At 39.8% G+C, this 13,526-nt stretch overlaps 1 long non-coding RNA gene and 1 pseudogene across 2 annotated transcripts in view; both read right to left on the bottom strand.

The window, feature by feature from the left end:
* LOC132436777 (uncharacterized) overlaps window positions 1-13,526 on the bottom strand; it is a 105,662-nt gene that overhangs the window by 49,473 nt on the left and 42,663 nt on the right. The window lies entirely within an intron of this gene.
* Window positions 4,958-7,010, bottom strand: LOC132437197 (eukaryotic translation initiation factor 1 pseudogene; annotated as a pseudogene).

Here is a 13,526-nt window from a genome sequence, read left to right as displayed (position 1 = left end):
ATATTTATTGGTGAATTCTGCTAAAACTATAAAGAAGAATTAATACCAATCATTCTCAAATTTTCCGAAAAGAAGAGAAGTGAACGCTTTATAACTCATTCTATGAGGCCAGTATTTCTCTGATACAAAAGCCAGACAATGACATCACTAGGAAAGGGAATTATACAGCAATATTCCTTATAAATATAGAGGCAAAAGTCCTCAACAAAATACAGGAGAACTGAATGCAACAACGTATAAAAAGGGTTATACCTTATAATCAAGTGAGATTTATCCCAGTTAGTAGAACATAGAAAAATCAATTCATGTAATACATCATATCAATAGAATAAACATACGATCATCTCAATAGATGCAGAAAAAATTGAAAAAAATGCAACATCCTTTCATGATAAAAACATTCAACAAACTAGAAATAGAGAAGACCTTCCTCTACCTGATAGAGGCCATTTATGAAAAATTCACAGCTAACATCATACTTTTTTAATAAATTTATTTATTTTTGGCTGAATTGGGTCTTTGTTGCTGCACATGGGCTTTCTCTAGTTGTGGCAAGTGGGGGCTACTCTTTGTTGCGGTCCGTGGGCTTCTCATTGCAGTGGCTTCTCTTGTTGCAGAGCACAGGCTCTAGACATGAGAGCTTCAGTAGTTGTGGCTCGTGGGCTCTACAGTGCAGGCTCAGTAATTGTGGTGCATGGGCTTAGTTGCTCTGCAGCATGTGGGATCTTCCCTGACCAGGGCTCGAACCCTTGTCCCCTGCACTGGCAGGCAGATTCTTAACCACTGTGCCACAAGGGAAGCCCCTAACATCATACTTAATGATGAAAGACTGAACACTTTTGCCTAAGATTTGGAACATGACAAGGATGTTTGCTGTCATAATTTCTATACAACATTGTACTGGAGGTTACAGACAGAACAGTTAGATAAGAAAAAGAAATAAAAGCCATCTACAATGGAAAAGAAGACACAAAGCTATCTCTATTTGCACATGGCATGAGCTTATATATTGAAAGTTCAAAAATCCATTAAAAATATCTATTATAGCTAACAAACTAGGTCAGCCAGGTTGCAGCATACTAGATGGATATACAAAAATTAGTTGCATTTCTATATACTAGTAGTGAACATTCTGAAATTAAATTAAGAAAACAATTTAAAATAGCATCAAAAAGAATAAAATACTAGTTTTATTAATTAGTTTAACAATTAGCTTATTCATTAGAATTAATTTAACAAAAGATGTGCATGACTTTTACAGTGAAAACAATGGAACACTGTTGTATTAAATAAGATCTAAATAAATCGAAAGAGAATTAAACTGTACTACTTTCTCACACCATATACAAAAATAAACTCAAAATGGATTAAAGACTTAAATATAAGGCCTAAAACCATAAAACTCCCAGAAGAAGACATAGGCAGTTCTCTCTTTTAAATAAGTCTTAGCAATATTTTTTTGGATATATCTCTTCAGGCAAGGGAAACAAAAGCAAAAATAAACAAATGGGACTGTATCAAACTAAAAAGCTTTTGCACAGCAAAGGAAACTATCAACAAAATGAAAAAGTCGCCTACTGAATGGGAGAAGATATTTGCAAAAGATATTTCCAATAATGGGTTAATATCTAAAATGTACAAAGAACATATACAACTCAACATCAAAAGAGAAAACAACCCGATTAAAAAATGGGCAGAGGACCTGAATAGACACTTTCCAAAGAAGACACACTGATGGCCAACAGACACATGAAAAGATGCTTAGTATCACAAATCATCAGGCAAATACAAATCAAAACAACAACGAGATACCACCTCACACCTCTCAGAATGGCTATTATCAAAAAAACAACAAATAACAAGTGTTGGTGAAGATGTGGAGAAAAGGGAAACCTCATGCACTGTTGGTGGTATTCAAATTGGTGCAGCTACTATGTAGGTTTCTCAAACAATTAAAAATAAAACTACCATACGATCCATAAAAATAAATAAATAAATAAACAAATAAATAGACACCCAGTATTCATGGTATGGAAAACAATATTGTTACAATACAAATACCCCCAAAATTGAATTAGAGATTCAATGCAATCCTTATCAAAATTCCAATTTCTTTTTATGCACAAAAGTACAACCTGATCCTAAAACTCATATGAAATGCAAGGGACCCGAATAGCCAAAACAATCCTGAAAAAGGACAAAGTTGGAAGACTCACACTTCTCAATTTCAAAACTTACTACAAAGCTACAGTAACCAAGACAGTGTGGTAGTGGGATAGGGATAGATATTTAAAACAATGGAATAGAACTGAGAGCCCCAAAATACATTCATAATCAATGGTCAATTGATTTTTGACAAGGTTTCCAAGACCATTCAATGCAGGAAAACAATCATCCTCTCAACAAACAGTATGGGATAACTGCATATCCCTGAGCCAAAAAATGGATTTGGACCCCTACCTCACAACATAGGGAAAAATCAGTTCAAAATGAATCAAAGATCTAAATGTCAGCACTAATACTACAAAACTCTTAGAAGAAAACATGGGGGTACATTTCTATAACTTTGGCTTTGGCAAATGATCCTTTGATATGACACCTAAACCACAGGCACCCAAAGAAAAAAAGACAAATTGAACTTCATTAAAATGAAAGATTTTTGTGTATTAAAGGATTTTATAAAGAAAGTAAAAAGACAACCCACAGAATGGGAGGAAATAGTTGCCAGTTAACTGTCTGATAAAGGTCCAATATCCAGGATATATAAGGAAATATTACAACTAAACAATATATGTCAAATAACCCAGTTTAAAATGGACAAAGGACTTAAATAAAATTTCTCCAAAGAATTGGAATAGAATATCTCCAAAGGAAGGAATTTCTCCAGAAAAAAAGACATAGAGATATACAGATGGCCAACCAGCACATGAGAAGGTGTTCAACATAATTAATCTCTAGGAAAATGCAAATAAAAACTATGAGATGCCATTCACACCCACTAGAATAGCTATAAAAAAAAAAGAAAATAGAAGATAATAAGTGTTGGCAAAGATGTGGAAAAATCAGGAGCCTTTCACACTGCTATAGAAATTTAAAATAATGCAGCCACTGTATAAAAGTTCGGCAGTTCCTCAAACTTTCTAAAAATAGAATTACCATATGACTGATAAGTTTCATTCCTACACATACACACAAGAGAAATGAAAAGATATGTTTAGAGAAAAACTTGTATATGACTCCTCACAGCAGCATTATTTGTTATAGTCAAAAATTAGAAACAACACAAAAATCCATCAACAGATGAATACATAAGCAAAATGTGGCATACGCATACTGGAATATTTTTCAGCCATAAAAAGGAACGAAACACTGGTACAATCTTGAAAACATCATGCTAAATGAAGAGCACCAGACACAAAGGACATATACTGTAAGATTCCATTTATATGGAATATTCAGAAAAGGCAAAGCCGAAGGGCCAAAAGTAGATTAGCGGCTCAGGGGGTTGGCGGTGCCGGAGTTGACACTGATTCTAATAGGTATGGGGCCTCTTTGGGGATGATAGAAATGTTTTGGAACAAATGGGTGGTGAGAGTTGTACAATATACAAAAACGCTCAAACCAGCTGAATTGCACAGTTGAAAATTAAGAATCTTAAGTCATGTAAATTGTACCTCGATAAAAATATCTAATAAAAATACATACTAAAATATTGACAGATGCAGTAACATCTGGGATTTGCTTCAAAATGATCTTGAGGTTAGGGGGTTGGAGTAAATAATATCAATAGACTGGTTCAGTGTTGATAAACTTGTAGCTGGCCATGGTAAGAGGGGGTTCGTTAGAGCATTCTCCTTACTTTTGGATATATTTGGAACTTTGCATAATAAAATTATTTTTAAAGAACAACTAAGTAAAATGTTTTTAAAAGGATACTGAGGAATAGTTATTATAAAGCTGCATAATCAGAATCAGTGGACTGTGCTGGAAACTAGTGCTGAGAAACAGACCTAAGAACATTATATGAAGGATTTGGAATTTTAAATCAGTAAGAAATAAATGATCCGTAATTGGGATACCTAGATAATCCTTTAGAAGAAAAACAAATGGGTTAATAGCCTTACCTCATACCATACATACAAATATAATCCACAAGGATTATATTTTAAATAAAATTAAAAATATATAAGAACAAAGTAGTAAATATGAAACAAAATTAGGGAAATATCAATGAATATGTAATCCTGGCGGCAGTTCTCCTAAGTCTAATAAAAAAACAGATCTTGGAAATTTTAAATATCATAAACTGAGAAAAAATATTGCTCACATATGGAAAGAGGTTAATAGTTAAAGAGAAAAAGAGGTGTGTGTTTTTTTTAATTTTTGGCTGCATTGGGTCTTTGTTGCTGCATGCGGGCTTTCTCTAGTTGCAGCAAACAGGGGCTACTCTTCGTTGCAGTGTACAGGCTTCTCATTGCAGTGGCTTCTCTTGTTACGGAGCACAGGCTCTAGGTGGGCAGGCTCAGTTGTGGCACACAGGCTCAGTAGTTGTGGCCCACGACCCCTAGAGCACAGGCTCAGTAGTTGTGGCGCACGGGCTTAGTTGCTCCGTGGCATGTGGTATCTTTCTGGACCAGGGCTCGGACCCGTGTCCCCTGCATTGGCAGGCGGATTCTTAACCACTGTGCCACCAGGGAAGCCCCCAAAAAGGTATTTTAATGAAAAAATAATTTAAAGGGTGAACAAATAATTCACAGAAAAATGAAATACATGCCCAAGATACTAAGCACAGTTCCCTTTCTTGCTGTCTGATAACTGAGACTCTTTCTGCTTTGGAGAAGCCCCTTCGTGAGTTGTGGAGGCAAAAATGAGGAACTCCATTCACAAGAACGGAAACTGTAAGTTACTCTCTCTCCTAGGCCCTTACAGTTTGGGCATAGGCCTGTGATCTGGGCTAACGAATATTTTAAAAATAATAATTTCTATTTTTTGATGTAGACAGTTTCTTCACACTCTACTAGCAGATATATAAGTTGGCCCTACCTTTTCGGAGAAAATTTGTCAATATTTATCGAAAGCTGTTAAAAAAGTGAGGGAACTGACTCAGCAATTACACTTCTGAAAATTATTGTAGGGAAATAATCACACAAGTATAAAAATGCATCTACTAGGTGTTCATGATAGCATTGTACATCTCAGCAAAACAATGAGAAGCAGTCTGAATGCAGCACCAGAAGACTGACTACATGAACCATGGGGCACCCCTGTATGAGAACTAGATGCAAACATCGAAGCTGACGACTTGAACAATTAGACTACAAGCCAGTATCTGCAATAGCATCTCACATTCCTATGTCCATATGCATGTGCATGTGTTGTACACACACATATTCAGGAAAAAAATCTCAAAGTTTAAACATTAACATGTCAACAGCGCTTACTTCCGGGTGTGAGCACCTAATAACTAAGAGCTTTTGGTTTTCCCTTTTGTTTGTTCGCTTTGTTTTGTTCACGTATATTTTCTATTTTCCAAAATAATATATACTGTTCCTTTAAAAGTGGGCACGTATTTAGAAATAATATCTTCTCTGAAGTAAAAAATAAATTTCCACCAACATATTTTTGTTTATCTGTATCTTAAATGTCCCATAAAATGACTTCATATTCTACAAGTTATACTAAGAATAGAGGGTTTTATTAATCATGGACATACCACACTCTTTATATCAGAGCAATGATCCACTTTTTTTTTTTCTGAAAACAAGTTTTATATAAATAAGTGTTTAAATACATTACATAACATTAAAACTGAAGGGGAAAAAAACCCCAAAGAAAACCAAAAACCAGCTTGTTACTTCACGTGGCATTGGGCAGCCGCTGCTAGTAAGTTGCGAGCTCTACAGCTACGTGACTGATACATCGGTTTGAAATTTGTTCCCTTGTCCAAAGTTTAACTCTGATAGAAGGTTGGCCTCACATTCTAGTTTGCTCATCGATCAGCTGGGATATGTCTGGTCAAAAAGACCTTGGTGGCAAGCCAGATGTCCTATCACCTCAATAGAATGAAGGTGGCTGCTCTAAGCTCTGCCCTCCTGGTCACGTTGGAGACACCAGGGGATCTTTCCCCTGACGATCAAAGACTCCCTCTAGCAGTACAGCTGCCGTCGCTGCCTCACCCCATCCTCCACTCTCAGCTTCACCGAGGGCTGTTCAGGTGGCGACATTCTCTTAGGGCAGGGAACTCTGTAGAGGGATTGCTGGGAGCTTCTGGCCAGACATAGCCGTCTGTGATCTCAGGGCTCTGGACTTGGCTGACACATCACTGTTATTGCTTTGTCTCAGGCCGGACCCTGCCAGGTGCCTACTGCTTGACCTCTGTTTAAATGAGGGACTTCAAGACTACACAGCATGGCTGTTTTCAGTTTATTGCGTGAAGCAGTTACACTCGTCCAAGTTAACAGCAGACCCCAAGTGGTTACATTACACAAGCTGCGAGGTTTGTAAACTTGTGACAAGGGACAGAAGGAAAATTCTACTCATTGCAAGGAAATCCTCACTTAAGCTTCAATGAGCCAGGAGCACTTAAAACCCATGAACCTTCAGCTGATCGCCCTTAGCCAGTCCAGTCTCTGCGAGGAACTGGCATATGTTCTTGCGCTGGTCACCCTGTAGCTGAATTACTTCTCCATATTCTGGACGCTCAATTACAGTTCCCTCGCAGGCAAATTTCTTCTTAAACGCCTTCACTAGCTTCTTTTCACCGTAATCACCAGCGATCCCTTGGACAGTAGTAAGGGTCTTCCTGCCGTTTCTCTGTTGAATTCTTATACGGATATAAGATCATCACCCTTACTTGCATCAGCAAAGGGGTCGAAAGAGTGGAGGTTCTGGATGGCGGACATACGATACGATTCCTTTTCCTCGGTGGAAACGGCCTGCGGAAGGCGGCGGCTGGAGAAGGCGGGCGGGGTGTACGGAGCGTCGGGAAGCGAGGGGGCTCGAGGGGGAGGCTGCTGGGTTCTCGGCGGCGGCTCAGTGACTGGGGCTATGATCCACTTTTTAATTCAACTCTGGCTTGTCCTTCAGTAAGTAAATGAAAGCAGTGAGCTTTGGACAAACCCCGCTTAAATGCGCCACCATCTTAAAGATTCAGGGAGATTTACCACACCAGCACACTTGCAGTAAGGTCTGTGGGCTTTGTATGTGGAAACTTTTGTTATTGTACCTTTTCCTTTGGTATTCTGTTCTCTTGAACACCATTTATCCTTAAATGCAAAAAAAATTTTTGCCATATTTTTATAATCCACAGACTTTGCTAGGACTGTGCCACAGCTAGTAATAACAGAATTATGTGTAATGGGAACCCTACACGCTGGACATAACTCCAACGCTGCAACTGATTTAAAGACAGATTTTTTTCAAGTTGGGCTTATAAATCATTTACAAAGAAACTGAGCAGGCCTGAAACTACAGTCCAACTGTCACATTCTTGTAATGTGACCACAGCTGCTCGGGGCTGGAGGCCGCAGCGGTGAGGGAGCGCAGAGCTGAGGGCCCCGCCAGACCGTCAGGAACAGAGCTCTCGCACTTGCCAGATATTAGATCAACAACCATTAAATATAATATGAACCATCTTCCGTGGCCAGGGCTCAAAAGCTGCAAGTACAAACAGCTACAGATATGTCACTGGAGACGCGGGGCCCAGCACACCGACGGTCCCCAAGCGGCAGGGGGAACCTCGCCTCCACGGCCTCAAGCCCTCCTGTCACAAAGTTCTGGTTCTCTGGACCCAAATGCACAGACGCGTCCACTCTCCGTGAGTTACGCACACACGTCGGACCCCACGTCTGCCTCACAACACATGTACCCATTTGGCTTTTACGGGGGGAGGAAATGGCCTCAACTGTGCAGAAACCCAACACAGGTTTTGGGCTCTCGCCTGAGGGACTTGGTTCCAGGGTGTGTGAACCTGGTGTTCGCTGCTGGTAAAGAACAGCTCTGTCCTGAAGGGGGTCAGAGGTCCAGCGGCCACGCCTCCCCCCTACCCCGCTTACAATGCCTTCTACCTCTCTATTCTGTGGATCAGATAAAAATAATACATCACTTACCAAAAGGTTGAATTTTAACGTTGTCTGAGACACAGGTCTAAAGTCTATGATTAGAGAATTATTTTTCTGAGAAGTGTTACAAACCTACCTAAAACATCACACACACACACACACACACACACACACACCCATGATTTCTGAAACAACAGCAACGTCTTTTGCATTTTAGAGAGTTTATTTGTGCTTTGATTTCATAGTCCCCACTCGTGAGGGCCCCTCCACACCAAACCCCGCTGCTTTTGTCAGAGACCCGAACACTGCCCAGCATTAGTTTGGTTTTTTCACATTTACTGTCTGTGTTCTTCACTAGATTAAGTTTTATGAAAACAAGGATCTCACCAGCCTGTCTGTTCCTGTTTTTCATGGCACTAAGTAATTTTGATTGAATGAATGTATGAATGTTTGAATGTGTTACATCTGATACATAAAATTATATTCTCTTGACTTTAATATTTTAATAAAAGTGATTGCTGCCAGTTTCCTTAGGTCAGTTTTCACACGCTCATATTTACATATTTATGTGAAAGAGTTAGGAAGCAGTGATGTTTTCTGCAATTAACAATGACCTTCGGCCTTTGTATGTTTTCCTGCTGAAGCTCATCCTTGCTGTGCCCCTCCTTGGACCAACAAAGACTACTGCAATGTTATCTCTTAGTGGGGAAACAAGTGCATATTAACAACACCTACATTTAAAAATCCTTGATTTTACAACAAGCATCTTCAAACATTCTCCCTCCTAACAGCTATGAACAGGATAATGTCCCCACATCACTACCAAGGTGTAAGAGAGGCACAAAGGAAACCGTCCAGCCGCCTCTGTGTAATCCCACGATCGTGGCATCACGCGCACACCCACTTAGCAGAGACTCTGGTCTGTCCTCCACAAAGGATATCTGTCATGTTTTCTCACCACTGAGCACCTTCTGAAGACCCTCCCGATGTTAGGGACTCGGCCACCTCTTGATCTCCAGGCAGAGGCCAGGAGGCGGTCTCCGAGCGCCCTGCACAGACGTGTAGCCCCGACCCAGGTCCATGGATTCGGCGCAGGTGCCTGCGGGATTCTGCCGTCTGGAAGTGAGCGGCGGGTGGAAGCAGTGCTTGTCACCAAGCCTGGCGTATTTTCCTATTTTTATTCCTATTTTCATTAAGTGAGGATTTAACTCCACTGCCAAGCCTTCAGCAGAACACCCAAACTTGCACAGTAATTATATTCAATTATTTTTGAAATTTTGTTAATTTTAGTCATATAAAACTCAGGGCTTTAAGTGTTTTCAATTTTTGATGTGATAAAGGTGTACCTGTCAAGGTCGATGGGTAGAGCATGTTCTTTTCACAGCTTAACTAAAATAAGAAGCTTAGGCTCCTACTTCTGACAATGTCTCAACCAGGCCCCCAGGACAAGGTAACTTCAGAAAAAACAGATGCCTAGGATGAAGGTACGCCTTCAAGGGGAGTTATCACTGGATCTGTGTCACCACGAGGTCCTCTAACTGTCAGTATCAATTCAGCACATACTTCTGAGCATCTGTGGTTTATGGTAACTAATATGCTAGACTCTGGAGATGCAGAGTTTGTAGGAGATGAAAGTGTAGAACAGAAACAGAAAAGTAAGTTAACGGGTTTGTAAAGGATCTGGGAGGTAATCCTCACCCAGAAGAAGACAAAGCCCCAGGGGAGAGCACCCTGGGTAGGGCAGGTAGGGCCTTGAAGGACAAATAAGAATTAGGGAGGGGACAAGTGGAGAGAACTTCTCCAGAAAGAAGAGCTAGCACAGGGGAAGGCACAGCTGTGTGAGAGAACAGAGTCTATGGAAAGGGCGTGGAATTCAGCAGGTTGGGCAAAGAGTTTTGCAGGACAGTAGGACGTGAGGTTAGAGGAACAAGTAGCAGATACACAACGGGTTTTACATCCCACGCCCAGGAGTGATCGGGAATGACTGAAAATGTGCTTCTGTGGGAGTGACAACCGTGACTAAATAGGAATTAGTGGCGAATCCTCCTATATCCTGAGAAGGGTCCTAAGAGAGTTCTGCCCAAGTGGAGTCTAGTGGTTTCCTAAAGACGGCAGCCATGCAGTAAGGTCTCAGACTCCTGTTTCAACAGACCATACATCCGTGTTCAAAGTCAGAAAAGTCAGAGGCAAAATGGCATGGCACTGAGATTCCACTTCTGGGCACCCCAAAGGGAAGGAGCTCTGTGTTCGTAGAGCCACATGGGCAGAAGAGACCTTGGGTCTCATCTATCACAATGACTGTCATTTGTTTTTATCCCGAGACACTTGAGAGGGACGACAATCCCATAAGTAACTGGTAATGGATCACCAGCTGGTAATGATTCTCAAGATGTAAATGTGTATGTGTGTTTCCTGCCTAAGTGCCCCAACTAGAACCTCCAGGACGATCACAAATGGAAGTGGCAGGAGTGGACACCCTTGTATTTTTCCTCATCTTTGGGGGAAAGTATCCAGTCTTTCAAAATTAACGATGATGTTAGCTGTGAGTTTTTCACAGATAGACTTTATCATTTTGAAGAAGTTCTTCTATTGTTGTCATTGTTTGAATATTCATAAATGGGTGTTAAATTTTGTCAAATGATTTTTGTGTGCCTATTGAGATGATCGTATGTTTTATTTTGTTTATTGACATAACATATTACATTAATTTACTTTTTTGTTAAGCCAACCTTGCATTCCTGGGATAAATCTCACTGGGTAATGGTGTATAATCTTTTTTATATTTTGCTGGATTTGATTTGCTAGTCATTTGTTGAGTATTTTTGTGTCTATATTCATAACAGATATTGGTCTTAATTTTCAGTTCTTTTGATTTTTTTTTTAATCAGAGTAATACTGACCTCACTGAAGGAGTTGTGATGTGTTCCCTCTAATTTCTTGGAAGATTTTGTGAAGAAGTGGTATTAATTCTTCTTGTTTGGTAGGAGTTACCAATGAAGCCATCTTGTCCTGGATTTTCTTTGTGGGAAGTTTTAAAATTATTATTACAATTTAGTCTCTTGTTAGAAATCTACTAGAATTTTCTATTTATTCTTGAGTCAATTTCACTAATTTGTATCTTTCTAGGACTGTTTCCGTTTCACCCAAGCTACATACATTACTGTCATACAGTAGCTCATTTGTAAGATAGTCAGTGATGTCTCCACTTCCATTTCTGATTTCAGTAATTTGAGTCTTCTTTCTTTTTTCTTGGTCACCGTTAGCTCTTATCTTAAATTCCCTCCTTGGTAACTTCATATACTCTAATGTCTGGATATACAAATTTCTCATCCAGGTAAAACCTGAAATCATTTGTATTTTCTACTCATCTATAAGAATATTTTAATGTAAAAGATACCTATGAATATCTTTTTAATTCTGTGAACCATTTAAAGTATAATTTTATAAGATGACTTATCTAAAAATTAAGATAGCTAACCATTCACAAGTAAAATTCTAAATTGTAATGAAAGGCTACCACAGTATAGTGGGAAAACACCCACTAGGATTCTGGAGACCTCTCATAACACGTGCTCTGCTATGAACTAGCTCCATAATTTTCAATAAGTCACTTATTTTCTTGAGGCTATAAATGTAATTCCCATACCTGGCAGGATTGTGAGCTAATACATTGCCATCAATCATAGAGAACTTGAGGAGCAGCAAATAAACTCTGTTCGGAACCAAAGTCTGAGCATAGGTCTCCCGGCATGCCAAGCATAAGGCAGCACTACTTAGTGCCCACATTCCCTTTCCATAATTTTCTTTAAAGCTCAAAGATCTATTACTAGATTTTCTTGGGTTTGACAATTAAAAGGCATGAGAGGACACCTCATGAACTATTTATATTTATAAAGGAGACCATGAACTACTTCAAATTCTTAAATTCAGCAACAGGGGAAAAAACAGACTCCTCCATCAGAAGTTCTTCTTTCTTTCTTTCTTTTATAATATGACATAAATCATGGAAGGCAAAGGCCAAATTTAAAAGCAATAAGATACTTTCCAGTAGTTCACCTTATCCTTGGAAGTGAAACTTACTAGCTGTTACCCAGATGTACTTAATATAGCTTAAAACAACTGTGCTCTGGTTAAAACGTGGTGTAATAATTTCACAATGTGCTATCTGCCTGAAACAAGACCACCCATACTTGGGAAATTTCCATCTTTTTTGAAGTCAGGATAATACAAAACTTGGCAAGTTAGGAAAGGGCAATGAAGGAGGCCAAAGATGAAGTTCAGAGAATGCAGTTTTCCATATAGATTTGTATGAATAAAAACAATTATTGTTTAGTTTTCATGCCCAATACATCCACGTTGGAATAGTTGCTTCCAGCAGAAAATAGCAACATTATTTCAGATTTGTGTCTCCATTTAACCCGATACCTTTCCCAAATACTTCCATCTAAAGGAATCAGGACCAACAACCACACACAAGACTGAGGGATCACTTTACAGAAGCAAACCCAGAAGCTGCCAGTGTGCCTGCAAGTCTTCATCTCTGGAAAATATTAAAGTATCCTTCTGTACCAGTAACAAAAACAGACTCAAAAGAGCAAAAATGAAGCTCTGTGCTGACAGTTCAAATGAGAGCGAAAGCTGCTGTGGTCTCTAACTTGAGGACTCTTTTCTTTCAAGATTCCCTTGTGGAGAAGCTTTTAAAAATGCAATGATACGCCTTACAGCAGGACCGCACCTACCGTGTGTTCTGTGGGACGCCAGCACAGCCAGGCCCTACGTAGTCCTCATCAGTCCCACATGGTCACTGTGACACCCACACACAGTCATCACACGCTTGCAAGGGAGCATTTTCCAAAGTACGTCAGTTATTTTTATGAACCTTGATTCTAGCCACTGTCACTATTCATCTGGGTATATTTCTTTATATCTGAGTATCCCATATAAAGTATGGAACTAATAAAACAAGTAACATGGATTGCTTAAAAGTGAAGAAAACTGCTACAAAAAAGATGGCTCTTTTAATTCCAGTCGACCGTCCCCAAGATACTGGATCGCGCCCATTCACAGGCAAGGATTTATTTTGCTCTTCGAGCCAAGCAGTGCTGTAGGCTCTGGGCATCAGACAGTGGGGCCAACAAATTGATCAGATACTCAAACTGGACTCACGAATCAGAGCTCTTACCCTGGATCAGGTTTCACTGGCAATTTCAAGGATGAAGCCATCAGGAGGCATGAAAAAGCAGACTCAGGTTCGGAGCCTCCTCTCCTCCCAGGCCTCTGGGCCAAGCACAGGGTCAGGTCACACAGCGGGGGACCTTCAGGCTATGGAATCTCCACTTCATACCTCAGGTACTTGTGCAGCTTGTAGACGTTTCTGGGGGAGCCATGGCTCACAGATCCACAGATCACAGATTTACTTACCACACGCAATCCTAACCCAGAGACATCCTGCTAAAAGCATCACAT

This window comes from Delphinus delphis, chromosome 14 (assembly GCF_949987515.2).
Source record: "Delphinus delphis chromosome 14, mDelDel1.2, whole genome shotgun sequence".
Taxonomy (NCBI): Eukaryota; Metazoa; Chordata; class Mammalia; order Artiodactyla; family Delphinidae; genus Delphinus; species Delphinus delphis.
The sequence above is the reverse complement of the archived record's forward strand: the minus strand, read 5'-3'. Positions and strand labels throughout refer to the sequence as shown.